The sequence below is a fragment of the Pelodiscus sinensis genome, chromosome 25, assembly GCF_049634645.1.
Source record: "Pelodiscus sinensis isolate JC-2024 chromosome 25, ASM4963464v1, whole genome shotgun sequence".
In the NCBI taxonomy this organism is placed as follows: domain Eukaryota; kingdom Metazoa; phylum Chordata; order Testudines; family Trionychidae; genus Pelodiscus; species Pelodiscus sinensis.
Genome location: NC_134735.1, coordinates 17,919,030 through 17,945,868, shown reverse-complemented (window position 1 = coordinate 17,945,868; position 26,839 = coordinate 17,919,030). Strand labels below are relative to the sequence as shown.

Below are 26,839 nucleotides of genomic sequence, written 5' to 3'. Positions count from 1 at the left end.
CAAAGTTCCTAATCACTCACCATCATGTAATCAAGGAGCTCCAGTTTGTAAGAGAATTCAAATGCCTGGGAGTCTCCAGTCTTCAAAACTGCACAGCTAATCTCTGTTGCATTCTGGATGAGGGTTGATTTCAGGTCCATGTCCTATATTTCCAGGAAAAAGAAGAGGATGTGGGTGAGAAACTGAGAGAATCAGATTCCAGAAGAGTAGAAATTAGATCTAGTCTCAGGAGAAGTGTCTGCAGACCCCAGAAGACAGAGAACCCCAGCTCTACACCCATCTCAGAAAAAGAAAAGGCCCAGGTTGATCAAGTAAACCCAGGTCCATTTACACAGAGTAGTCATGACTCCTGCTTGATGTGGGAGGGAAAACAAATTTTATGCAATTTAAACAAGAAACTTGTGCATAGTAAATGCACAAGATACGAGGGCAGATTATTTAGAATTTAACTTGTTCGCAACATTGATCCCCAACACCTGAAAAACAAAATGTAAAACCGCTACTAGCAATTTCTATTGTGCCACATTATGCACATTCTACAAATATCCTGGTTAATGAATATGAAGTAGAGAGATATCACTATTACTGACTCTTCCAAAAAAGCAGGAAATGTGCCCAGTCTGGGTGTGTTGCAGTGGACAATATCAGGGGCCATAGTTCTTAATATTTGTATTTGTGAACTACTGGAAAATGTCAACTTGATTCATTTGTGATCAACTTTTTTTGACAATGAGAGTCTCAGTTAGGCTAAGTCTAGACTGCAAAGTCTGAAAAAGATACGCAAAGTATGAATCTGTCTCTGCTTTTCTTTCAAAAAAGGCTTTTTCGAAATTTGGAAAAACCTGCTCTTTCAAGCCATCCCTTCCTTCCTCATAAATCAAGGTTTACAGGGATGGTGAAAGAACGCATCCACTTTTCCAAAAAGTGGATGCGGTATTGCTTTTCTGGGATCCCTCTGGGATCCCGGAAAAGTACTGCAGCCTAGACATAGCCTTAGACAGAGTAGAATGGAATGGCAAAGTGATGTGGAGAGATTAGAACTATGCATTGAGACCAGAATCAGGGCTGGCAAGTGGACAGCCATATATCTAAGGAGCAGAAATAATGAGCAGGCAGACAAATAGGAAGACAGATATGGGGAAAGGGAAGTAGATAGTCCAAGAAACAGTGATAGCAAATAAACTAAATACAAGCTAGCACTATTCTCCCTTGAGTAGCAAGAGGTAGAGCTAGATACTCATACATCTTAAGGAAATTAAGGTGCATCGACAGGTCACCCTTACCTCGAAATAGCTTATTTTGAAATTTGGCAATGTCTACACAGCAACAAATTTTGAAATGAAGCACTATTCCAAAAAGTCCCTTAACCCTCATGGAACAAGGTTTACAGGGATGTTGGGATAGTGAGCCCGTTAGATTTCAAAATAACGGGCGCACTCAAAAGATGCAGAATAGCTATTTCGGGATACTTCTGATACCCTGAAATAGGTTCACAGTGTAAACATAGCCTTAGAGTGTTATACTGCACAGCCTGAGTGTGACTGCATCCGAAATACTATGTAACTGTGACCTAGAGAATTTCAGAAGAACACAGAAAAACTAGAGAAAATACAAACAACAGCAACAAATAAGATATTTGTTACAGCTCACACTCCATCCATGAAGGTTTTAGATTTGATGCACATGACAAACGGTTGTTCAAAGGAGATTTTTAGAAAAATAAGCCCTCTCTTAGAAAACTCAGGTCCAGTGGAGGCACTGATCTAACTTCAGAGTAATATCCCCAACACTTATGCAAAAACTCTTACTTGGCAACCGGTTCTATAATGGTGTAGGATGTTCTCTGTGATGTCTGCCTCCACCCGAGACAGAAGTTGCTCTTTTGGAGCATGCATAGCCACTTTGCTGTATGTCAGCATCAGCGTGCTGCGGGTCTTGGCTCTTTTCCCGTGATGGTAGTCCTGGACAATTGGAAATGTCACAAGAGACAATTACTTCTGATTCATTTTGCCTTGAAATTCTGATCTGTTGCTGACTGAGGAATTGCTTTTGGCAGCGATAATAGCTTGTACTTGAAAAATGTATTTAAGCCAAACCATAACTGCATGAGGCACAGAGGTATTGGTGTCTCAAACATACTGACTGGATAATTCTGACACAGAGAGCCCAAAGTTTTGACCCTACCCCAGTGACATAAATGGGAGATTTGTCATTGACACTGATAGGCACAGAATTAGGTGCTAAATGATATGCCTAAATCTGCACAGTGAGTAAACAGCAAATCTGGCAATGGTGGCCAAGAGACCTAATATGCTGTTTTATCCTCTGGATAAATGGTTCTCAACCAAAGGTACGCAGAAGTTTTCGAGGAGGACAGATCAGATCATTTCGATATTTGCCTAGTTTTAGAGCAGGCTACCTAAAAAGCATTAGCAAAGTTACAAACTAAAATTTCATACACACAATGACCTATTTACACTGCTCTATATACTGCACATTGAAATGTAAGGAACATATTTATATTTAAATTAATTTATTTTAATTGGTATGGCATATGAAAATGGGAAATTAAGCATTTTTTCAGTAATAGTGTGTTGTGACACTTTTTTGTATTTTTATGCATCACACAGAGCACATCCATTGGGGGACAGTGTTAGCTGACCAATGAGACTCTACCGGGGCAGGAGATACTGTCTCTAGTTTAGAGGGAGAGGAAGTTTGAGAGAACCCCCTGGCTCCTTTACCTTCAGGTGACCAATAAACCCAGAAATCGTAAGTTTATCCATTGCTGCCCCAAACTCCTGAAGTGTGTTCAAGATGAGGTCCAAGTGGCTCTCGGCAGAGAATGAAAGGATGGAAATGACTCCCTGTTACTCAAGAAAAATATTGGTTAGTGAATCTGACCAGGTGCCCAATAGACCCCCACAAGTCAATTCCTTTCACCCAAAGTAGTATAAAGTGCCAATTAGGCCTGAGACCTATGGGAGGGGGGAGCAAAGGGTGAGTGAAATAGCAACAAAGAGGACATGAAGCAAAATGGCATCTGTCCCAGGACAACTGAGAGCTGAGTTGCCCAGGGGACATTCAGAGGGCACATGATAAGGTAGGGAGAGGGACAGGGTCCTTACCAGTCTATCAGGGGCTTCCATGTAATCTGTTGTCTTCAGAAACTTCTGAATCTGTGATTTAATATGGACCGGGTCCTGACAAACTGCCAAGCAAATTCCTAGTGCCTTATAGAGGAAACACTGAAAGAAAGAGGCCAGCATTGAGATATCAAGAACACCACATGCTTGTCAGTATAGAACCAACCCAGCAACACACACTGACACAGGAAAAAACAACCGAGCCAAGACCAAGCACCCCTGCTGCAGACACATCCCATCATCTTCCGCCACCCAGTTAGGGAACAATTCAGTACCAATAGCTGCTCCAAGCAAATGCCAGCAGGGGAAGAGCAGGGAACAAGCAAACACAAATTTTATACACAAAAAAACCAATGAAGCAGAGAGAAGTCTCATGCAGCCCTCCAACAAGAATTCCAAGAGCAATTAACTAGAAACTAAACCTTAACAGAGAACAAACCTTCTCTTTGGAGGGGCTGGCATAGCCGGCCATCTGCTGGCTCAACTCAGAGCTTAGCTGGCTGCTCCAGGCATTGTCATTTATCTGCTCCAGAGATGTTCTGAGGAACTGTGTGTAAAACAAGAGCTGGTTTATTGAAAGAATTTTTGGTTGGGGCTTGAGAGTTTTTTCCCTTCCTTGTTCTCTGTTGTAACCATTCCAATATTCAGGTGTCATAGAAAGATTATTTCCCTATTGAGAACTATGAGCATTGACAACCCAGACTTCCTCTGCCGGTTGTTCTTTAACCTTTGCCTTATGATTCTGCTCAGTCCCCAAACTCAGATGCACAGCAAATTGGAGAATGAGATCTGACCATTGATTTTATAGCAGACAGAGGATAGGTCTAGTGAACTTTGATCAATGGGCCATCATTAACAAAGAGCCAAGCACCTTCTCTGAAGTGCTACAGACTCTTCATAACACTTTCTGCGGGTATGCAGGGTTGTGAGGTATCTCACTACCACCTGCCCTTGGCATGAGGAAGCATTCTCTATGCCTGCCAGGTGTCAGCTCCTGACTCTGCCAGACACAGGAAATGCAAGCACACCCTTCTCACCCGGACCCAGCTTTGCTGTCCTGCAGATAAGCAATAGGCATGCTTCAATCATCACACCCTCTACATATTCCCAGAAGGTCCAGCCCCTGTTCCACTGGACACTCCCAGAATTCACAGGTTTACTACTTACCACCTTACTATTTTCACCTCAGCATCACTGATCCATTTAACACACCGCTCTTAGGTGCATATACAGTGAAAATAAGTAGAGTTTCATTCACAAAGAATGGAAATTTGAGAAGCAGCAAGCAGAATTAATGTAAACAAAGATTACGTAAAAGTAAAATCACCACACACTTCCTAAAGGTTAAACTTAGATAACCAAACATTCCTCTGTCTCACAAAGGATAGCTCTCCCAGCTTGAAGCACCCAGACCAAATGTGATCCTCCTAAGTCAAGCAAGTTGGCAGCTTATTCCCTAGATGAAGGATAACTGGTACAGGATACCTCTGGACCTCCCAAAATAGTTTCAAGCATCTCACTAGTAAACAGGTATCCCCTATTGTTTGGTTTTCTTGGATAGAGTCGCCTCTGGAGACTTTGCAATCACTTAATTAGAATTTTCTCAGTCAATTAACATCCATTGTGAATAATTACTCAGTCTACATACAGCCAGACAAAGTTGCTTTTCACCTTCTGGTGACCAGCCTCAACTCATAGACCTCAAAAGCATAAATTTTCAGTATACATCCAGAAGTAGTATTCCCTCTAAGGCTACGTCTAGACTGCAAGCCTCTTTCGAAAGAGAACATCTAGACTGCAACCACTTATTTCAAAAAAGCGAGCCGTTTTTTTGAAAGAGAGCACCCAGGCAATCTGGATGCTCTCTTTCGAAAAAGCTCCATTTGCATTCAATAAAGCCTTTTTTTGAAAAAGCCCCATTTGCATTCAATAACACCTCTTTTCAAAAAAAGGCTTTATTCCTTTTAAAATGAGGTTTACCGCGGTCGAAAAAATGGCTGCATTCTTTCAATTTAATTTCAAAAGAATGCAGTGGCCGTCTATATGCAGAGGAAGTTTTTCAAAAAAAAGGCCACTTTTTTCGAAAAAACCCTGTAGTCTAGACACACCCTGAGATTTCCGATCCATGAACGGAATGAGATTTGTCTTGTGCGCTGCTGTGGCACCTACCAGTTATTAACATACATATATATACTGTATATATATATGCAGTCTTTTTCTTTCTTCAGACTACCATCATATTCTCTCAAATCATAACTTTTTAAAAAGTGTGCAGAAAAGAAATGTCTGTTCTTTTTAAAGTTTGCAAAACATTATGGTGATACTTAAAATAGTGTGCATTCTAACCTACTTGAAAAAGCACATTTGTACAATTTAAAAAAACCTCTTAAAACCCCCAAAGCAGTTGACATTTTAAAAATTCAGGTTTTTTCAGAGAGCTGTAGTTGTGAAGACTCTTTAAAATGTGAAGCAAGTGCAACTAAGAGACATGGTGATAGCTGCACGTATTTTCAGAAAATCATAAAAAATAGCTCTGCTACACATGAATTGCCTTATTTGGGTCAATCATGAATTAAGTTGGATGCCCAGTGATGATATTTAAATGTATTCATTGGTTATTGTGTTGCTCATACAAAGCATGTAATATAGTGAGGACATCAGTCATAGTCTATTCTGAAAGGCACTTCACTTTGGTCTTAGGAGTGAGTGGCAGCTGGTTACCGTAATTTATGTCTTCAATTTGACCTGTAAAGCCATCAAACCAGAAAGAAGGAACAGAGCCTGAGGGACTCTTGATCCCTACCAAGAGAAGCCAATCCCTCAGGGCCCAACAGAACTGACGAAACTGGGTTTCTGTGCCCAAAGTATCCAGTACAAGCCAATTCAGGAGCCAAGCTTGAGTAGCTCAGCAGAGCCCATACGTCGCAACATGAGGAAATTAAACCCAAGATGCTTGCCAGATCCCACTGCAGTATCCAAACTCCACTGAAGGGATAGCAGAGGACTGAGGTATTTGTGATGTTACTTGTTTGTGATGAAGGTGATTGGTCCTGCCTCAGCTTATTACTGGAAAGTTAGGAGGGCGGCCAAAGCCACCCAAACAGCCGCTGCTGGCAGCCACCACTGGCCACGCGGCTCGAGCCCCGGCCGTCCAAGCAGCTACCCCTGGCCACCTGGCCCCACCAACGGGGCCGTGGTGGCCTGTCCACTCCAGCTGGAACTGGAGCAGCGAAAGCCTCACCATGCCCTGGCTCCAGCCGGAGCAAACAGGGGCAGGGCAGCCTGCTTGCCATCATGCGGCCCTGCTAAACTGCCTGTCACCACTCACCTTCCGATCCAGCAGGACAGTGAGAGGAGAGTGCTGCTGCGTGGCTCTGCAGGCGAGGTGTGTGGGCTTAAAATTTGTTGTGCGTGGCCATGCAGACACGCAGCTTGTAAGGCCTGTCCAGAAGGCCTTATATATTATCCATCCAGACATTTTGCAATGATTATGATGATCAGTGTGGCCAGCAGAGGCTTTACATGATACTCTTTGATGAACTGAAATGTAGAGATCAGCTCTAGAGGATCCTGGCAATTCTATGCACCCCGCAACCTCTGTCAGTTTCCAAAGTCATACCCTCAACTCCCATTGAAGTCAGCAGGAGATCCAAATTTTGAACAGCAGCCAGGTTATACTGGAAACCTCACAAGAGAGCCTTCATGGAGACATGTATAGGTCCCTGCTGACCTACCGTCCATCCAGTTCCTTCAGGCCAGCCTACTCTGACAGTGGGGAGGGGTGGGATTTGGAAAGGACATGACCACACATCTCGAACAGCAGTTACAAAAAGGTAGGTAACTGGTTTGTTTCTTTTTCGAGGGCTTGCTCATGTCTATTCCGATAGATGACACCCAAGCAGTTCCCATGGAGGAGGGGGCCAGAATTAATTGAAACATCACATCACCCCTTACCTGTTGGGTGATGCTGTGGTGTGACATGACGGTGCAAACAGAGGAACACGTTGCTGCCCTGCAAATATCCTCAATGGGAATCTGTAGGAGAAACGCTGCCAAAGATGCCTGTGCTCTGGTGGAGTGAGCTGATGGCGCTGGAATTTTGGCAAAGTAATAACAGGAAATATCCACAATGAGATATACTGGGATGAGATGAGAAGTCCCTTCATTCCTTCAGCCATGACAATAAAGAGCTGTGGTGATTTACAAAATGGCTTTGTGCATTCAGCGTAGAAGGCTAGGGTAGGGTCTGTCTGACACATGGTTGGCATGATGTTTTGGGAAGAAAACCAAGAGGAAAATGTCCTGGTTTAGATGGAAGAGGGAGACAACCTTGGGTAGGAACACCAGATGCGGACAGAGCTGCACTTTGTCCTTCCAAATGACAGTGTATGGAAACTCATAGGTAAAGGCCCGGAGCTCTGAGACCTAACTAGCCAAGGTTATAGCCACCACAAAGACCACCTTCCAAGAGAGGCAAGCTAGAGGGCAGATTGCTAGGAGCTCAGACAGCAGTCCCATAAGTCTAGAGAGGACCAGGTTAAGGTCCCACTGTGAAATGGGGATGTCTGACCTGGGGATACAGCCTCTCCAAACCCTTAAGGAAACATCCCAGCATAGCATTGCTGAACAGAGATCTTTCCCCAGCCCCAGGATGGAAGGCAAATAACCACTACGTGGCCGTTAATGGATGACAGTGTCAGTCCCTGGCACTGGTTAAGGTATAAAAAGTAGTCAAGCACAAGGGAGATGGAGGTTTCTTGTAGGGGGATGTACTTTTGGAGGGACCAAACTGAAAATCACTTCCAGATTGTTAGGTATGTTGCCCAAGGGGAGGGTTGCCTCCTGCCCAACAGAACCTTTCTAATGGAGTCTGAGCACTGTAGCTCGAGCTGGTTTAACCATGGAGTTTCTGCACCATGAAATGGAGGTGCCCCAGGTGAGGGTGCTGTAACTGGTGATGGTCCTCGGTGATGAAATCAGGCTATGGAGCAGAAGGATTATCGGTCTGTCTACAAATTGGTTCACCAGGCTGCTGAGCCTATGCTGCTGCAGCTACACTGCTGCTATGAGGATGAGTTCCGCCTTGTCCTGCCAGATCTTGAGGAGAACCTTGTGTACTAGAGGAAAGAGCAGAGACATGTACACCAGGTGACTGGACCACGATATCTTGATTGCATCTGCTACCGATCCACAACTGTGGGTCTGGAAGGAACAGAACTGGATGCACTTATTGTTGCTCCTTGTGGCAACCAGGCCCATTTAGGGATAACACCAACTTTGGAAGACAGAAAGGACAATATCTGTCCTGAGGAACCATTCACGGGTGTTGACTGAGCAGCTGAAATGGTCTTGTAGGTTTTTTTGCATCCCTGACGGTAAGTGGCGAACAGGTAGATGTGGTGATCTACACCGAAGTCCCACAGGTGAAGGGGTTCCAGGCATAGAAGAGAGAAGCAAGCACCGCCTTGTTGGTTTATGCAGGGCATCACTGTGGTGTTGTCTGTCAGTAATGAGACACACCTGCCCTGCAGTTGGGGAAGGAAGGCGAGGTGAACTGCCCTGAGCCCTCTGACACCAATGTGCAGCAGTAGTTCTGATTGTGACCACAGGCCCTTAGTTCTGAGCTGCCCAGGTATGTCCCCGCAGCCTGTATCCAATGCGTCCAGGACCAGAGAAAGAGAGTTGGGATTGGCAAAGGGCACTCCCTCACAGACCCCTGAGGTTGAAGCCACCAGTTGAGATATTCTAGATTAGAACTAAGGTGAGAAGGGTGACCAAATTATGCAACAAATCCTTGTTGGGCTTGTACACGAACCAGGCCTTTAAAAGGCAAAGCCACAGCGTGGCATGCTATAGGACAAATTTGCAGGCCTCCATGTGCCCAAGAAGCCTCATGTAGCTCCTTTCTGCAGTGGTGGTGAACCACTGGAGGCTGCCAATGAGGTCTATGATGGTGTGAAACTGGGATTTGGGCAGGAAGACTCTTGCCCACGTGGAGTCTAGAACTCTGTCTCTTGTGTCGGGAGGGACCAGTGTGGACTTAGGTACATTCAGAATGAGACCTAGGTCACTAGAAGTGGCTTACATCAATACCCCAGGATCGAGAGCCTGTTTCTAAACTTGGCCATTGATGAGTCAGTCATCCAAGTACAGGAAGATCTGTACCCAATTTTTGTTCAGGAAGGCTGCCACTGCACTCCTATGCACTTTGTGAATAGAGGTGGGGTCATGGAGAGACTGAATGGGAGCAGAATGAATTGGTAATGCAGGGCTGTTGAGTACAAATCTCAGGAATTTGCTGTGTGCGGAGATGATTGAAATATGGAAGTACGTATCCTTCAAATCGAGGGTGGCATTCCAGTCCCCCGGGTCTAGGTAGGGGATAATGGTGGCCAGAGAGGCCATATGAAACTTGAACCTTCTTATGAATGTGTTGATGTTTCGAAGGTCCAGAATGGACCTGAGCCCACTGTTGCCCTTGGGGATAAGGAAATATCAGGAGTAGAAACTCCTGTCCCTGAACTCCTGAGGAACCCCCTCTATCGCCGCCAGTGTAAGGAGCCATTGCACCTCCTCGACAAAGAGTTACTTGTTAAAGAGTCCCTGAAGAGGGATGTGACAGGTGGGTGGGAGGGTAGGCGGGTAACGAACTAGACAGAATATCCCACTTCTACTGTGCTCAGCATCCAGAAATCTGTGGTGATCTGATCCGGTGCCAGCTCCAGAACTGGAGGTAGAAGTGCAGACTCTATAAGCAGGAGTTTCAAGTGCCAGTCTCTTTCTTCCTTTGTTCTGGGCATAAAGCCTTTGCAAATGATGCACTTATTTAACAGATGGCCTCCACCTAAGCACGTGAAGCAAGCAGCATGCAAGTCCTCTCTGGACCTAGTCTAGCCTCAGGAGTCACAGTGCTTAAATCCCTAGGGTTGCTACATGCCCCATGAATGGGGAGAATGGAAAACAAAAAGAGGAACCCCCCCCCCAAGGAAATTTACTATTGACTACTAAAAATGCTAATTATTACACTGAAATGACAATTAAGTCAGAACAACGTACAATAACTACAGCAAGAGATGCCTTGCAAAACATGAAATCAAATTCTCCAAAGACCATCACTGGCGGTAGGAAGGACCTGGACGGCTGATCAGCTCAGGAGGGATCAACATACATTGCTCACCCTGAAAGCGCCACTCCAGAAGTTTCCAAATCTGATCCAACAGTACTGCTAGTAAAAAAGCTACGTCTATATTGGCATGATTTTCCGGAAATGCTTTTAACAGAAAAGTTTTCCGTTAAAAGCATTTTCGGAAAAGAGCTTCTAGATTGGCACGGACGCTTTTCCGCAAAAGCACTTTTTGAGGAAAAGTGTCTGTGGCAAATCTAGACGTGCTTTTCCGCAAAAAAGCCCCAATCGCCATTTTCGCGATCGGGGCTTTTTTGCGGAAAACAAATCTCTGCTGTCTACACTGGCCCTTTTGAGCAAAAGGTTTTCGGAAAAAGACATTTGCCCGAACGGGAGCAGCACAGTATTTCGGCAAAAGACCTGACAATCTTACATGAGATCGTCAGTGCTTTTGCGGCAATTCAAGCGGCCAGTGTAGACAGCTGGCAAGTTTTTCCCCAAAAGCAGATGATTTTGCGGAAAAACCTGCCAGTCTAGACACAGCCCTAGTGATTGTGTGCATGGAACATGCACACACGTATTGGAATGGACAGGAGCAAGCACTTGAAGAAGAATGGAAAATTCTGGTGAGTAATCCAGAATTTCCCCAGACCTTCTCAGGCTTATCTGTCACTAAGTTCTTTCATTTCGTTTTCAGCACTTGCCACAAAAATGTTCCTTGTCTCGATTTACACGAGACTGTAAAGAGCTCTAACTAGAAAAAGATACATGAGAAAGTCACCAAACCTTGTCTTGTCTTTGCTGCTTTTTAGGTTTTCACATCATAGATTTTCTTTTGAATGTAAAAAGTAAGAAAGACTCCTTTACGAGTACCCCAGTGATGCACTACCATCATTAGCATGCTGGTTTTCAGGTTAAGTTCTGTGTCATTCCCAGTGGTACTATGAAGCTATTTATAATTAGAGCAGTCTGAAAAATGGTAAGTCTGTTTCGCAAAACAGGTGGAATTTTTTGTTTGTTTGTTTTCTTGATTTTCAATGCCACAAACAAAAAGTGAAAAACTAAAACCATTTTTCAGTTCTTTGTTTTCTCCTTTTCTTACCCCTCATCACCATCCCTTTTTTCCCTCTTCCATTTTCTGATTGAAAAGAGGATAAAAAAAAGAAATAAACAGGAAAACTACTGAAACCCTCCCCCCCCCCCCATCCGTTTAAAAAAAACCTAAATATTTTCTGTTTGGGTTGGGGTTGTTTTGTTTTTGGTCGAAAGATAATACAAAATAAAAAGTTTCCATGAAAATGTTTTTGAAAAAACCCCCATATTTCATCAAACAAACATTGCAAATAAAATGATTTGTCCCACTCTGCTAATAATGAATAATTTATAATTAATTCTTTCCCAGCTGATACATTTGGGTGCGGGGATGTATGCTAATACATCTGAAAGTCATCCTGTACCTGAAGCAGCATGTGCTCCCACTGTTCGTGGTTCAGAGAATTCTCTGTGTTTCCTATAAAGCAGGAGGCAAAACAACAGTGTAATTTACAACAGCAAGAATAGCTGTCCCCAATATACCCTCTGCAGTCAATCTTCTTAAAACTACCTGAGCTTTCAATGCTAAAAGGGACCGATGCCAATGTAACATACCTGGGATTTCAATGCTAAAAGGGACCGATGCCAATGTAACATACCTGGGATTTCAATGCTAAAAGGGACCGATGCCAATGTAACATACCTGGGATTTCAATGCTAAAAGGGACCGATGCCAATGTAACATACCTGGGATTTCAATGCTAAAAGGGACCGATGCCAATGTAACATACCTGGGATTTCAATGATAAAAAGGACCGATGCCAAAGTTCTCTACTGGGCTAAGAACAAGTATCATTTTTATTCAGAGTCAGTCAACCCACGAGGAGCGAGATGCTGGACACTCCATAGGATACTTTGGGGTTGCCACCCCAGCTCCTACTTTGGGAGAGCCCATGGTGGCCACCTCAGTTGTCCTATGGATGGGTCCAAGAGAGACCCAGCAGCCTGCTCTGCCCTGCCCCACCCTGCCACACTGCCCTCTCCCAGCCTGCTGTGTGCATTGTATCTGTGGCAGTAGGAAGCAAGGTGCCCCGGCTCCAAGGCAATGCGCTTCCCATGGCCACGGCGATGCTGGGAGAGGGCTGTGGGGCAAAGAAGCGGGCTGCCGAGCCATTGTCACTCCTGTTGCTTTGGTGATTTTGAAGGCAGGAGCCCATCCTACTGCCATCCTGCACCAGGACCCCCCAGTAATCCCTCAGCTCAGAAGAGGGGGCTTCAGCAGCAGGGCAGAGCAGGGGCAGGAAGGGATAGGGTAGGGCAAAACAGGGGCAGAGTTTGGAGAAAAGGTGAAGCAGAGGCAAGGTAGGGCCTGGGGCTGGTGGGCTGCCCTAAGCCTCGCCCCTGGGGAGTGCCCCAAGCCCTACAACCCCTGACAGCCCTGCTCCTAATTACTTTTGACTTCAATGGGAGCTGGGGGCACTGGACGTCTCATCAAACTATTTAGCACAAGGGACATTAAATATAGTTTAATCGACTAATTGACTAGTTGATGAATTTTCCATCGACTAGTTGATTAGTCAATAAGCGGGGGAGCCGCAGCAGGGTTAGCTCTCAGTCCCGGCAGCTAACCCTGCTGCGGCTCTACCTTTAAAGTGTATTAAGAGCTGACAGGCTCTTAATACATATAAAAGGCTGAAGCGCGAGCCGGGATACCTGACTGCTGGCTCACGCTAGCTCTCCCCTGCTGAGCTTCTGATTTTTTAATGTATTAAGAGATGGCAGGTTCTTAATACATTTAAAAAGCAGAGTCGCAGCATCTGGGATGGAGCACAAGTCAGGAATAAGCTGATTTCCGGCTCGCATCCAGTACCCGCTACTACCCTGTCTCCTGCGGAGATGGTGCTTGGGGGAAACCAGCTTTTAAGCCGGCTCTCCCCAGCACTGGCTCCTGCTCCCCCCACTTGCTGTCGCTGCTAGATGCAGCAAGAGGGGGGGAAGCAACTGGTCAAGGAACTAGTCATGTATCCGATAAGCTTTTGCTTATCAGATAGTCAACTAGTTACTTACATTCCTATTTAGAACATCAGAAAACTGGACTTAAATATGCATGCACATTTTTCCTGCATAATACAAGATTCTGACTTGATCCTAAACTTGTGTAGCTTTACTGAAGTCAGTGGAATTATACTGATTTACATCGACTAAGAATCTGGCCCTGTTTCTGAACAGCCAGCTCTAACTTACCCTTCTTTAATGTCTGCAGAACATAGTGCTGTGGACTCTGTACAGAAACAGCAGCCAGGGAAGATACAGCTCTTTTTTTTTTAATAGCAAGCCCACTTGAAAATTGTAGGGTCCAATATATATCAGAAACACATTGGGATTGTGCGTCACTTAGGGTATACCTACACTAACCACTGGATCAACAGGCAGCGATTGATCCAGAAAGGGTCAATTTATTGCCTCTAGTATATATGCGATATATTGACCACCAAGTACTCTCCTGTCAACTCCAGAATTCCACCAGAATGAGGACAGTAGGTAGAGTTGACAGGAAAGCATCTGGTAAGTAGATCTAAGTGTATCGATTTCAGATACATTATTCACATAACTGAAGTTGTGCAACTTAGCTTGCTGGCTCACAGTTACATAGTACAGAGACTATATTGTCCTAGCTTTGTCACTATAACCATATTGACATTACCCCGTAGTATAGACACAACCAACGCTAAATTTTTTCCCACTGATGTCAATAGTTTCATACGACTGTAAAATTGGTGAAAGACATCAGGCCTACAATACGTAGATTACACATTATATGTAGGGCACCCACTTGGTCAACGTAGCTTTGTTGTGACAGGCATGGATTCTATCGCTAATATATGGATTAAGTTTCCTAACAGAAAGAAAAACTGTGGATTTTTAAATTGAACTAATCTTGACAAGAAACATAGGCTGAGTCTAGACTGGCAAGTTTTTCTGCAAAATCATCTGCTCTTGAGGAAAAACTTGCCAGCTGTCTAAACTGGCCGCTTGAATTTCCGCAAGAACACTGATGATCTCATGTAAGATTATCACCTAGCTAAGATCAGGAAGATACTGCTGTAAAATGGTCATTCAACTGAAACCTTCCTGGCCTGATTCCATCCTAAGTGGTTGGCCCCCGGTTTGACACTGGAGTTAGCTCACTGGTTCACAATTGTAGAAAAATTTTGTGAGGTGTCTAGAACCCCAGTTTCAATTCCACACTATTCCCACGGACTGCAACATGCATGGCACCACACATGTCAATAGGAATCTGCATTTTCTGCTTTCTCTTCTATCCTCCATGGACCACGTCACTCCCAACTAGCACTTTACCTTCAAGGTGCTGCAGCAGAGCTGGAATCTTTACTCCCCACATCTCACCCACTGCTGCATGGATATTTTGGTGCAAGGCTTTTAGCAGCTGCAAGACAGAATATCCGTGTCCTTCTCTTTCATAAGGAGATGAGGCTACAACCTGTCAACGAGGGAGAAAGCACAGGCTAAGTTCTGCAGCAAGATACCAGCTTGTTCTTGAAGGAGGAAATATTTCAGATTCTCTCACTGTGGAGACTACACACTGTAGAGCTGCTGCTTCTACTGCAGTGACTTCCTAAAGAAGAAAATATTCTAACTAGCATGAGGGTGTAGAACAGTGTGTCTCTGTCTGATCGGGGAGGGTGGAGAGAGACCCAATCATACACATTCTTCAGCCTAAAGCATTTAGCTGGAAAACTGATTTTTATACTTAACTGTTCCACTTCACATTTCTCAGAAAACCTGTCCTCCGTGGTCTACTTACCAGGAGTCGTGCCAGCAATCCCTGAGGTGTAGGGAGTTTCCCTGGGAAAAGAAATAGAAGATCATTAATTATGCCAGACTTTGGAGAATCCCGCTGATGTTGTTCACCTAGCCATTTCCAATGTGCCCACCAATGTTGCATGCAGCTGATAATATTTGCATTTCCATAGTGTTTTCAGGCGGAGCATCTCAAAAGTGTTTTACAAACATGAGTTAATTCCTCCTCATAGCACCTCTAAGAAACTGGCGTTAACTAGTCCTCAATTTCACAAGTGGGAAAGCTGAGAGAGAGCAAGTGATTTCCCCAATGTTATATCAGAATTTTGGTGGTGATCTGGAACCAGAACCCCCAATTTCTAGCTCCCTCCCATTGCCATGTTTTAATCCCAAGACCATCCTGCATTCCTTTTAGTCTCTTGACTGAAGATGAGAGAATTGGAACAGGCTGAATCTGGTCATTTCATAGTGGCTGGTGAGAATAAATGAAAGAGTTTCTGTTATAAACCTTGTCCACTGTAGTCCAGGCAAGCAGCTTCTCCTCCTTCTTGCATCTTTTTCTCAGCCATTTCCTGGAGGCATCTGCAGAGAGGCTTCAAAGTGCCAGTGTACTGAGTTGGCACCACATACGTTAGAAGCCTTGGCCATAACACCTGCACAGAAGAGCAAGACAGTTCAACACTTGGCTATTTTCATTCCCCCACCTCCTACTGGCTGAATCCTTCTGTCATGCACCTTCTCCATTTAGTCATCACTGACCCTTCCCTATCTCGTTACCTTATCTCGATCTCACTTTCTCCTCCCCTCCGCCATCATCTCACTCTACCTGTCCCAGTGATCCCTCTCTCTACATTTTAAGTACACTGCCTTGTTTGGAGAGCATTAGCAATCTGGTTCTCATCCGGAGATGAATCATCTTTCCCTGCATTATAAAGCTACTTAGACAGCACCATAAATTCATCCTGCACTTTTCAGACATACAGAAGGCACAATCACGGCCCCAATAACTGTTTAAATACAGGATCACCAAGTCTACATTTCCAAGGGATTCATGGGGAATCTAAGGAGACGTTGCACTCAGGCAATCGTGGTAATTAACAGAAGACCACTGCATTATGGTTCCTTCCAGTGAAGTTCCTTTTTATTTTGTCTGTACTGTGAATCGCTTCCTCCATGATACAGAGGTCCCATCATCTCTGACATGAACTTGACATGCTGTACCTCCATTATCCTGACTGGCAAGAAGCTTCCTTATGGAGAGGTACAGTAGATATACGGAAGAATGTCTTTATTTCACGAAGCAGTAGCAACATGTCACTTACTTGGGTCATTCCAGTGACTGATATGTCCAGGCCTTGCAGGATGTGAATGCACATAGTTTGGATAGTGCTTTCTTCCTGAACATCCTGGGAGGGAAGTTTTGTCCCCTGCTATGAGATAGATACATAGAATTTACTAGCTAGTGGGAAAACACTGGCTGTAGAAGCGGTGTCTATTTCTTACAAAGCCTTTCTGAATATTGACCTATGAGAGCTTTTCCATTGCATTAGGAGTGCACAAATCATAAAATCATGGATTAAGGATGGAAGGGACCTCAGCAGGTCATATAGTCCAACCCCCTGCTCAAAGCAGGGCCAGCCCCAACTAAATTATTCCAGCCATGGCTTTGCCAAGCCTGGCATTAAAAACCTCGAATGATGGAGATTCTTAAGGGAAGAGAATAACAGAAACACCTAACTGGTGGGTCAGAACCCAGGCTTAGGGAAACCCCAGCACAAGGGGACACAAAGAAGATGGAGAGAGGCTGTTCTCAGTAGTGACAGATGACAGAACAAGAAGCAGTGGTCTCAAGTTGTGTGTGGGGGGTGGATCTTAGGAAAAACGATTTCACGAGGAGGGTGATGAAGCACCGGAATGGGTTACTGAGGGAGGTGGTGAGATCTCCATCCCTAGAGGTTTTTCAGTCCCAGCTTGACAAAGCCCTGGCTGAGATGATTTAGTTGGAATTGGTTCTGCTTTTAGCAGGGGGTTGGACTCGATGACTTCCTGAATTCTCTTCAAGCCCTATCGTTCTATGATTCTATAAAAGAGTTCCCTGAACAGTATTCATTTTTTGAAAAATTTTCAAAAAAGAACATTTCTTCTTTTTATCTCTGAGGAGAGCCACTCAGACTCTGCCCAGTGGACATAAATATGCAGAACCTAGAGGGAGCCATTCTGTTTGTTCTGATGCCCCAAGCAGCTTGATCATTCTGTGCATAGTGAATGTGAGTCTCTCTATAGGCTAAATTCTGTTCTTCCTTACACCAAACTAAATATTGATCAGCTCTACTGATTTCAGTTTAAATAAGAGCAAATGTGGCCTGATGAGAAAGAGTTGCCTCCTACTTTCTTTGAGATGGGTAGCATGAAAAAGAGGCAGTTGGTGAGTACTGCCATAAGCTCCCACTTCGTAGCTAAAGGGCCAGGCAGAGCTAAGATCCTCAACAACTTACTGTAAAGTTAATGTATATCATGGATCCCATCATGGAACTCTGTGTCTGGAGTCCATGACTCTGCCCATAGCTGGAAATACCCATTGAAAAGATTTTGAACTAGTACACATAGAACAGAGTATGAAGTGTGCAGCAAACTTTTCCAGGTTCTAGACATCTTGATGTAGGCTGCATAACTTCAGTGTTTTGCTAATAGTTTATGTATGCTTCAGCAGCCACAGGATTGGGCACCAGTGTGTTCTTTGGAGAGTCTATTTATAAAAAAGATGTGCTTCCTTATACAAGAGCATTTCACTGAAAGATTGTGTTGTCAGAATTTTCACTGACTTGCCCGAGGTCTAAGGAATGTAGGTCGCACTGTCAGATATAAATATCCAGAATCAGATTCTGGTCTCTGTTACACTTGTGTAAATCCAAAATAATGCCACTGAAGTCAGGGGCATTACCCTGGCTTTACACGAATATCACTGATCAGATTCTAGCTCTAATCCTTCAGTCCAGCTGCATCCTTGAGCATCCAAAGCTCCCACTGAAGTCAAGGGGAACAATCAGCATGCCAGAATGGCAGAACTGAGTCCTAAGTGTTAAGAACTCTCCTTACCAGATTTCTGGTGGACACATCGAACTCTCTGAAAACGTATGCAACCATATCCCCTGCTGCACAATTCTCCACACTTCCTGAACTGAGCAGCTTCAGGACAAAATGGAGAGCTGCCATCTTCACCTGCAAGGGTAGAGATTATGCACGAGTTATTATTATCCCTTCTGCATGCAATATGAGACAGGATATGAGAGTCCTTTTGCTTTTGCTTTTATCTCTTTGGAATGGTGGCTGAAGTACAAATGATTAACACATCCGTTATGTAAATTCCTTGCAACACTGGCTACAGAAGTACCATGCAAATGCCAGTTTTCACTTTCAGGTGACACTGTAATTAGGAAAAAGGCAGCATTTTCTCCTATAAATGTAAACAAACTTGTTTGTCTTAGTGTCTGGCTGAACAAGAAGTAGGTCTGAATGGACTTGTAGACTCTAAAGTTTTACATTGTTTTGTTACAGTTAACAAAAAATATCTACATTTGTAAGTTGCATTTTCACGCTAAAGAGATTGCTCTACATCACTTGTATGAGATGAATTGAAAAATAGTATTTCTTTTGTCAATTTTACAATGCAAATGTTTGTTATAAAAATAATATAAAGTGCATAGTACACACTTGTCATTGTGTTGTAATTGAAATCAATATATTTGAAAATGTAAAAAACCACAAAAATATGTAATAAATTTCAATTTTTAATCCCATTAATTTTTAGTTAACTGTGATTAATTGAAACCCTATTAATAATCTCAGCCTAAAAATGTGTCTCGTTGCCAGACTCTCCACTGAGTGAAATACTTCCCAGATATTAACAGCAATACCACTATTCCACACACAATCTTACCTTAGCACTCTGATCACTGAGAGCAGATTGCACTGCCTTCACAATCAGAAACTTTCTAACTCTTGTCTCAGGCACTGAAAGATAAGGAGAAGTGTGCAGTATAGTATATCTTTGTTCCAAACACTCATGCTCCACATTAGAATGTGTCCTGGGCCCTATTTAAGAGTACTACCAAGCTTCATTCATATACAGAATCAGCGGGGAAAATATAGGGCCAGGCTCTGATCTCAGTTACACCAGTCTAAGTCTGAAGTATTTCCACTTCTGTAAATAGCACCATCATCCTATCCTGATGGAAATATTGTAAGAGAGTTAGACAAATGGAGGTCAGTGAAGTTAGTCTGTGTTTACCACCAGTATAGCAGAATTCGGAATCTATTCTAGAGTGTCTAATACTTATTCAGTCAGGAGTACTATTTTGTTTTTATCTCATTATTATTAACATGCATCCGCCACAAGATTACATTTGTATTTGAACCTTGAAAATATCTTAGGCTACATTCAGCACTTAATTAACCCTGTTGATTTCTGTGTGACCACATGGGAGTAACTTAGAGCAGCACTGGGTCCCTTTAGTGAATTTCCAACCCTCTGGTGAGCATGCAGCTAAAAGGGTGTCGCAAGGAGAAGGGAGAAAAATTGTTCTCTTTGGCCTCTGATGATAGGACAAGAAACAATGGGCTTAAATTGCAGCAAGGGAGGTTTAGGTTGGACATTAGGAAAAACGTCCCAACTGTTAGGTTGGTTAAACACTGTGAAAAATTGCCCAGGGAAGTTGTGGAATCTCCACCACTGGAGTATTTAAGAGCAGATTGGATAGACACCTATCAGGGGTGATCTAGACAGTGCTTGGTCCTGCCATGAGGGCAGGGGACTGGACTTGATGACCTCTCAAGGTCCCTTCCAGTTCTAATAATCTATGACTATATGACTCTGTGTGTTACAGCAGGAGCAGATGACCATTTTGCGGGGCAGCATAATGCCGCGGGGCCCCCCCTTTGCCACGGCGCATGCACAGTGACGTCATGTGCATGCGCGGTGGCACCACGGCGCGTGCGCGGGGCTTTTTGAAGCGCGGGACCCGGGGCGGCCACCCCGCTCGCCCTGCCCTATATCCGCCCCTGTGTTACAGATCCTCTGTGCCCCATTTGCAGAGATCATGAGTATGTTATAGCCCTACCATGCCTGCAAAGCCTTGGTTCTTTAGATCAACCTATAGCAGCTCATGCTTTTAGCTCTGGATGTCCCCAACTCAACCCCCAGCACGATGGCGATGATCGCAGCAGTCGCAGTTACTCCTGTGTTACTTACAGTCAGCACCAATAATAGCTGTGAGCAGATTCAGGGATGCCACACGAACAGTCTCATTCTTAATCTTCAGCTGCGAGTGCAGAAAAGCTATGAGGTCATCAGGAGAAGAACGGGCTGCAAAGGAAGAAATCACATCCTCACTAACAACTGAAAGCTCATTCTTACCACATCTACAAAAGAAGGATGTTACAAGGAAACTACTGTGTAATTTGGAGTCTCTTCCCCTACCTAGCAGTAGGATACAATAGCACAGCTCCATTTGATTTTCCATGATGAGCTGCTGAGTTGGAGAACAGATCTGTGGGAAGAAGAGAAGTGATCAAAGGAAAACTAATCAGAACAAGCAACTGAAAAGAAGATGCTCAATTAATTTCTAAGCACTCACTTCCTACCTTTCCAAATAGGGCTCTGAACCCAAAATAAATGGTACTGACTGCACAACAAGAATCAGAAACAATGACCGATACATTGGATAACAGAAGTTCCTGCTTTCAAAGTGTTTTTAGCAGCAGAGCTAATTGAATCAAGACTTGATCCTTGGTAACTGGTTCAAATGGTTAATTATTCCACCATAAAAATGTAGGCCTTATTTCCAGTCTGAATTTGTCCAGCTTCATTTTCTAGTTATTGGCTCACGTTATGCCTTTCTCTGCTAGATTATTACATATGTTTCCCCACATAGATATTATAGACTGCAATTAAGTCACCCTGTCACAGGATAGGTCCTCCCCATTTGGATGGGATCAGTTTTTACTATATAACTCTAACTCCCTCTAATAACTGGCTTATGCTAAAATTGCTTTACAAACTGAGCTGGATTTTAGCTAATAAAATGAGACCACTATCTGCTTATTCTTAAGCCAGCAGAAACCAATAAGGCATAAGAAGGTCTCCGAGCTCTTCACTAGCATTCAAAAGATGTTTATTGTTAATATGCTTCAGATCTGCTGTGCTTAAGCTCAAGTGATACAAGAAGAAGTTCCCCTCACCCGGTTGTGCAGAGCACTGCAGATGGCTTGAAATTTCCCTTTAGGTAGAAGGATCTTATATTCACCAGAGACTTCCAAGAGCTGCCTCAGACTCTACAACAGAGGGTGAAAGTTAGAAGGTGGGCATACAAAGGAGCAATATTCAATGACTGAAGCAGGTTCATGGAATTCATAGATTCCAAGGCCAAAAGGGATGATTGTCATCAACTAGTCAGGCCTTCTGTATGACACAGGCCTTAGAAATTGCCAAAATAATTCCTAAAGCAGAACTTTCAGAAAAAAATCCAATCTTGATTTTAAAATGATCCCCTTGACTCTTGGAAAATGGTTTGAATGGCTAATATCCCACCACTGAAAAGGTAGACCTTATTTCCCATCTGAATGTATCCTGTTTCAGTTTGTAGCCACTGGATCATGTCATGCCTTTCTCTGCTAGGTCATTACATATATTTCCCCATGCAGATATTATAGACTGTAATTAAGTCACCTGTCACAGGGTAGGTCCACCCTGTTTGGATGGTATCAGGTTGTGGAGGAGTTCAAGAACTAAGGCAGCCCAAGTGGCCTAGTCTCCCCAACCACCATAGCAGGCCTGGTTCTTAGAGCAGCATTGCCTAATAGTCAGGGTCAGTGCAGCAGCCCTTTGATGAGGCTCTTCAGCTCAACGACCCAAGCCCTTCTAGGTACGACCGTTCAACCTAGTGCTCAACTACTCTTTGGGGCAAACCAGTGTTGCCTAGTGGCCAGCCCTTCTCCACCAGGCTCTACCTACTCCACAGGGTCCCAGCCTAGGGCCTTGTCTTGCAGCTCAATGGGGTTTCTTCCAAAACATGCAGAGTCAAAGTCTAATACCTCAACTCAATAATGCTTAGTTCACATAGATTACTTCCCACCATTCTTCTGCAGCAGGTCATCTCAGTAACTCCGTGGTCTCTCCTCCATCTGTGGCATTGGATGGTTGTGGGGAAGGGAGGGGGGTCAACTGGAACCACAGGCTGGCTGGTTTCTGCATCCTAGGGCACTGTCAGTCCCTCCACAAAAGCCTGCAAAGCACCTCTGCTCCCTTCAGCTGTCAGCCTAGACAGAACTGAGCTGCTCCCTTTTATATCCTGGTTTCCTGGTTCCAGTTGGAGCATTCCCAGCAAGTATGAAGGGGCATAGCCCACAGATCATGATTAGCTCCCGCTGAACCATGCATGGTGGGTATCCTCTGTCACAAACACTCCCCCTTAAGAGGGTGTCCATTGGTGGACCTTCCTCTTCATCGTCTCCTTCCACTTGGGAGAAGTCTGTGTTTGCATGAGCCTTCCCTGGCCCAGTGTAACATACAGAAGTCATAGGGTTGGAGCGGGAAGTACTACCTCATGATTCAGGCACTGGTGTCCTTCATGTTATTAATCCATCTGAGGGGTGCGTGGTTGGTGACCAGTTGAAAGGGCTTCCCCAGTACAGAATATCCCAGACTAAAAAACTAGTTCGAATTAGCGTTTTGCTAATTCGAACTAGCATGTCCACATTAAGTGGACCCTGAACGGGGGTTAAGGATGGCCGGAAGCAGTGCCGGAAGGGCATCAGATGAGGACTTAGAGCGTGGAGCTGCTGCCTCAGGCAAGCTGAGGGCTGTGCTTAAAGGGACCCAACCCCCACCCCGGACAGACAGTTCTCAGGGGTGCCCCGCTTGCAAAGCAGTCCTGGCTTGGAGAGCCCTGAGTGCCCACACTGGGCACATCACACCACTCGGCCATCAGCCCGGCTGTACTTGCCGCAGGCTGCCATCTGGGGAGAGGGAGCAATTGGGGGGCTGCAGGAGAGCTTCCACCCCCAGAAGCCCGCAGAGCCAGCCCATCGGGAGCTCATACCCCATTCCTCCCTCACCTCCTTCCACTTACCCTTCCCTAGCCCCCCTTCCTGATGTACTTGTGGTCAAAAATAGAATCTCTCTTTATTGAACAAAACTCGGGGAGACTGGGAAAAGGGGGTGGGAGAGGGGAAGAGAGAGGGTGGGAGAGGGGAGGGCAACTACAATGATCAGAGGTTTGGAACAAGTGATGGAGGTTGGGTCCATGGAGTGCTATTAGCCAGCGGGTAGGAGTGGTGTCCCTGCCCAAGGTTTGTGGAAGGCTGGAGAGGGATGGCACGAGACAAATGGCTTGGTCACTGTCTTCGGTCCATCCCCTCCAGGGTCCCTAGGGTTGGCCGCTGTTGGCAGAGAGGCTACTGGGCTAGATGGACCTTTGGTATGACCCAGTATGGCCATTGTAAGCTCAGGGTCAGGGTCGGGGGTCTCAGTGGACCACCTTCATTTTCATGCACACCTGCTCCTGGGTGGCCAGGCTGGCAGCTCTCGTGCCCTAGACGGCCACTTTCCTGTGCCTAGTGCGGAGGTCGTGGACGAGGTCCACGATGTCCGCACTAAACCAGGCGGGTGCCCGCCTCTTGCGGTCCTGGGCAGGCTCCCGAGAGCCGCCAGCCTGGGAAGAGGGAGAGGGCTGGGTGGCAGCGGGTGGCTGGCTCGAGCCATGCCAGGTGCAGGGTCTGCTAGCTGGGTGCTGGCAGGCTTGCACCTGGCACGGGCACCGTAGCCAGCCCGTTCCCCTTTCAGGGGTCCGAGGCCGGGAGGGGGGCAGACGAGTTTCCCTGGTGTTGGCCAGAGTGGCCACCAGGGAAAGCTGGAGAGGGCTAGCCTCCCACTAGTTCGAATTAAGGGGCTACACACCCCTTAATTCGAACTAGTAAATTCGAACTAGGCTTAGTCCTCGTACAATGAGGTTTACCTAGTTCGAACTAAGTGCGCCGCTAGTTCGAATTAAGTTCGAACTAGCGGAGCACTAGTGTAGCGCCTATCAAAGTTAATTCGAACTAACATCCGTTAGTTCGAATTAACTTTGTAGTGTAGACATACCCCCAGGGTGTAGATCACCCACTTGATGGCCAGGGCCTCCCTTGCTATAGTAGGGCGGCAGGTCTCTCAGGAGAACAGCTTGCAGCTGAGATAAAGGATCTGGTGCTCCTTCCCACCTACTTCTTGAGATAGTACCACTCCTGGTCCTACCTCCGAGACCTCCATTTGAAGGATAGAAGGCTTTGTGAAGTTGGATGGGATAGGACCAGCTCTTGGTTCAGCTGCTTTCACAGGGCCTGGAAGGCTTCCTCACAGTCTTCTGATTACTGGACTTTCCGTGATTGGGTGTTCTTCATCAGGTCCAATAATAGGGTGCCCAGTGTGATGAAGTTGGGTACTAAGCAGCCACTGTGTCTGAAGTATTGTGGCACCTGTTTCTTTGTCATGGAGGTGGGGCAGTCACACAAGCCTTAGACCTTATTTATCAAGGAGCTATAGTTTTCCCCTTCCTACTGTGTTCACTAAGATGGCACTTGGCTGGATTCACAGTGAGTCCTGCATCTATTGGGGCTTACAATACCTTGCTAAGATGTCAGAGGTGTTCCCCCCAGCTGGTGCTGTGGATGACAATATTCTTAATGCACACGGCTGTATATTGCATATACGTTTGCAATATTTGGTTCATGAGCTGCTGAAAAGTGGCTGAGGCTCTGTGCAGCCCAAATGGCATCCTGCTGAATTGCTATAAGCCAAGCAGGGTGTGGAAGGCACTCTTCTCACAGGAAGCCGGTATCAGGGGTATCTACCAATATCTGTTGGTCAGTTCTAGTGTGGAAATGAACTTTGCATTTCCCACTGTATTCCTCCTTGAGATTTCCCCATGTATGCATCCCAGTATCACTTCAGCTTTTTTGGCCACAGCATCGCATTTGTAGGTCATGTTCAGCTGAGTATTCACCAAGTTTCCCAAAATATTTTTCAGAGTTACTGCTTCTCAGGAAGCATCCCTCAACATGTATGTATCACCTAGATGCATATATTTACATTCAGCCATATTTAAATGCACATTTATTGTTAGCATCCAGTTTACCAAATGATCTATATCACTCTGAATCAGTGAGTTGTCCTTTCCATTATTTACCACTCCCCAATTTTTATTTCATCTGCCAATTTTATCAATGATGATTTTATGTTCTCTTCCAGGCTATTGATAATGAGATGACAGTCTAACTCCTTCCTGTACCTACACACTTTTCTTCTTTGCTGCTTGAAGCTTTCAGGATATCTCTGATGAAATCTACATATTTTACTACATTTAGGCTCTTGTGTAGTCCTCTGATACTTTTAGTCAAGTCTATGAGGCATTGATTCCCTCAAAGTCATGGGTATTCCAATCCCAAAAGCAACCACATATTCTGGACCAGAAAGCCAACATAGATTGGGAGTAAACCATGGGGGAAGTGGGGAGGGGGGAAGGGCAGCAGGGTTGTGGCCCTGGATTTGCTGCTTGGCTTGTACTGAGCCAGCTCACATAGACTGAGCATGCTAAATCATACTACTGAAGCCAACTCCCCTCACTCCATCCTCTCACTATCAGCAGACAAGAGTTACCTTGGTCATGTGATACTGAGGGTAGATGAAATAAGAGAGACAAGGTGGGTGAAAAAATATCTTTAATTATATTATCTCACCCACCTTGTCTCTCTAATATCCTTGAACCAACACAGCTACAACAGCCCTGTACACAACGGTAGATGAAATAGACAGTGATTTTATATCTATCTAGTTATAGAATCTAAAGCAATGCACTTCAGGCCTTCTTAGTATTAATTTTCAGCTACTGGCCGTTTACTTAATACTGCCCAGAGACAACACACAGCAGCCCCTGCTCTGAGGAGTTTATTTATAATCTAAAAGAGAGATACAGAGTTGATAGGATGTACCAGTAAATCACAAGGAGGGAGTATCTTATGGGGGGGAGGGGCAGGTGTTTTGTTTCTTACCTCCTTAGCATCTCCAGGAAACAGAAGATATTTTTCATGAGAGGCTTTTACCTACAAAACTTGTCACCTGGGTCACCATGTCTATAAAATCAAGACTTGTGTGTTTATCTATTATCTAACAAGTCACTATGTAGACCAGGAAACGCCACTGGTAGCAGCTAGTGCAGTTCACCTATGCGCACACATTGATAGTTATTTTAATAAGTATCTCACCTTGGTGGCATGAAAAACATTAACATCCTCTTTATATTGCTCAAGGAGCCATGGGATCTGTTCGAACACCTGATCTTGATACTCTTCTTTATGCAGGAGGAGGCTCATCATGGGACCAAGGGCTTTGATGATGGCCTGCTTGAGCTACAAAGAGACACAGAATTTATGTTCCTACAAATTCATTCAATATCATGCAATGGGCCCATCTTTTCTACGTCTGATGAGTGCAATTTCCCTTTTCCACTGTTGAAACAGCCCTATCTCAATATTTCCTGGTAAAGAATTAAGACTCATGGGCTACGTCTACACTGGCATGATTTTCCGAAAATGCTTTTAACGGAAAAGTTTTCTGTTAAAAGCATTTTCGGAAAAGCACGTCTAGATTGGCAGGATGCTTTTCCGCAAAAGCACTTTTTGCGGA

At 44.8% G+C, this 26,839-nt stretch overlaps 1 long non-coding RNA gene across 1 annotated transcript; it reads right to left on the bottom strand.

The window, feature by feature from the left end:
* Nucleotides 1–1,813: 1,813 nt before the first annotated feature.
* LOC142819893 (uncharacterized) lies at nt 1,814–3,250 on the bottom strand. Its single transcript, XR_012897574.1, has 3 exons — nt 3,129–3,250; nt 2,745–2,867; nt 1,814–1,961 (listed from the first exon to the last, which is right to left on the bottom strand). It is a non-coding gene; the product is annotated as an uncharacterized LOC142819893 (long non-coding RNA).
* Nucleotides 3,251–26,839: the final 23,589 nt, after the last annotated feature.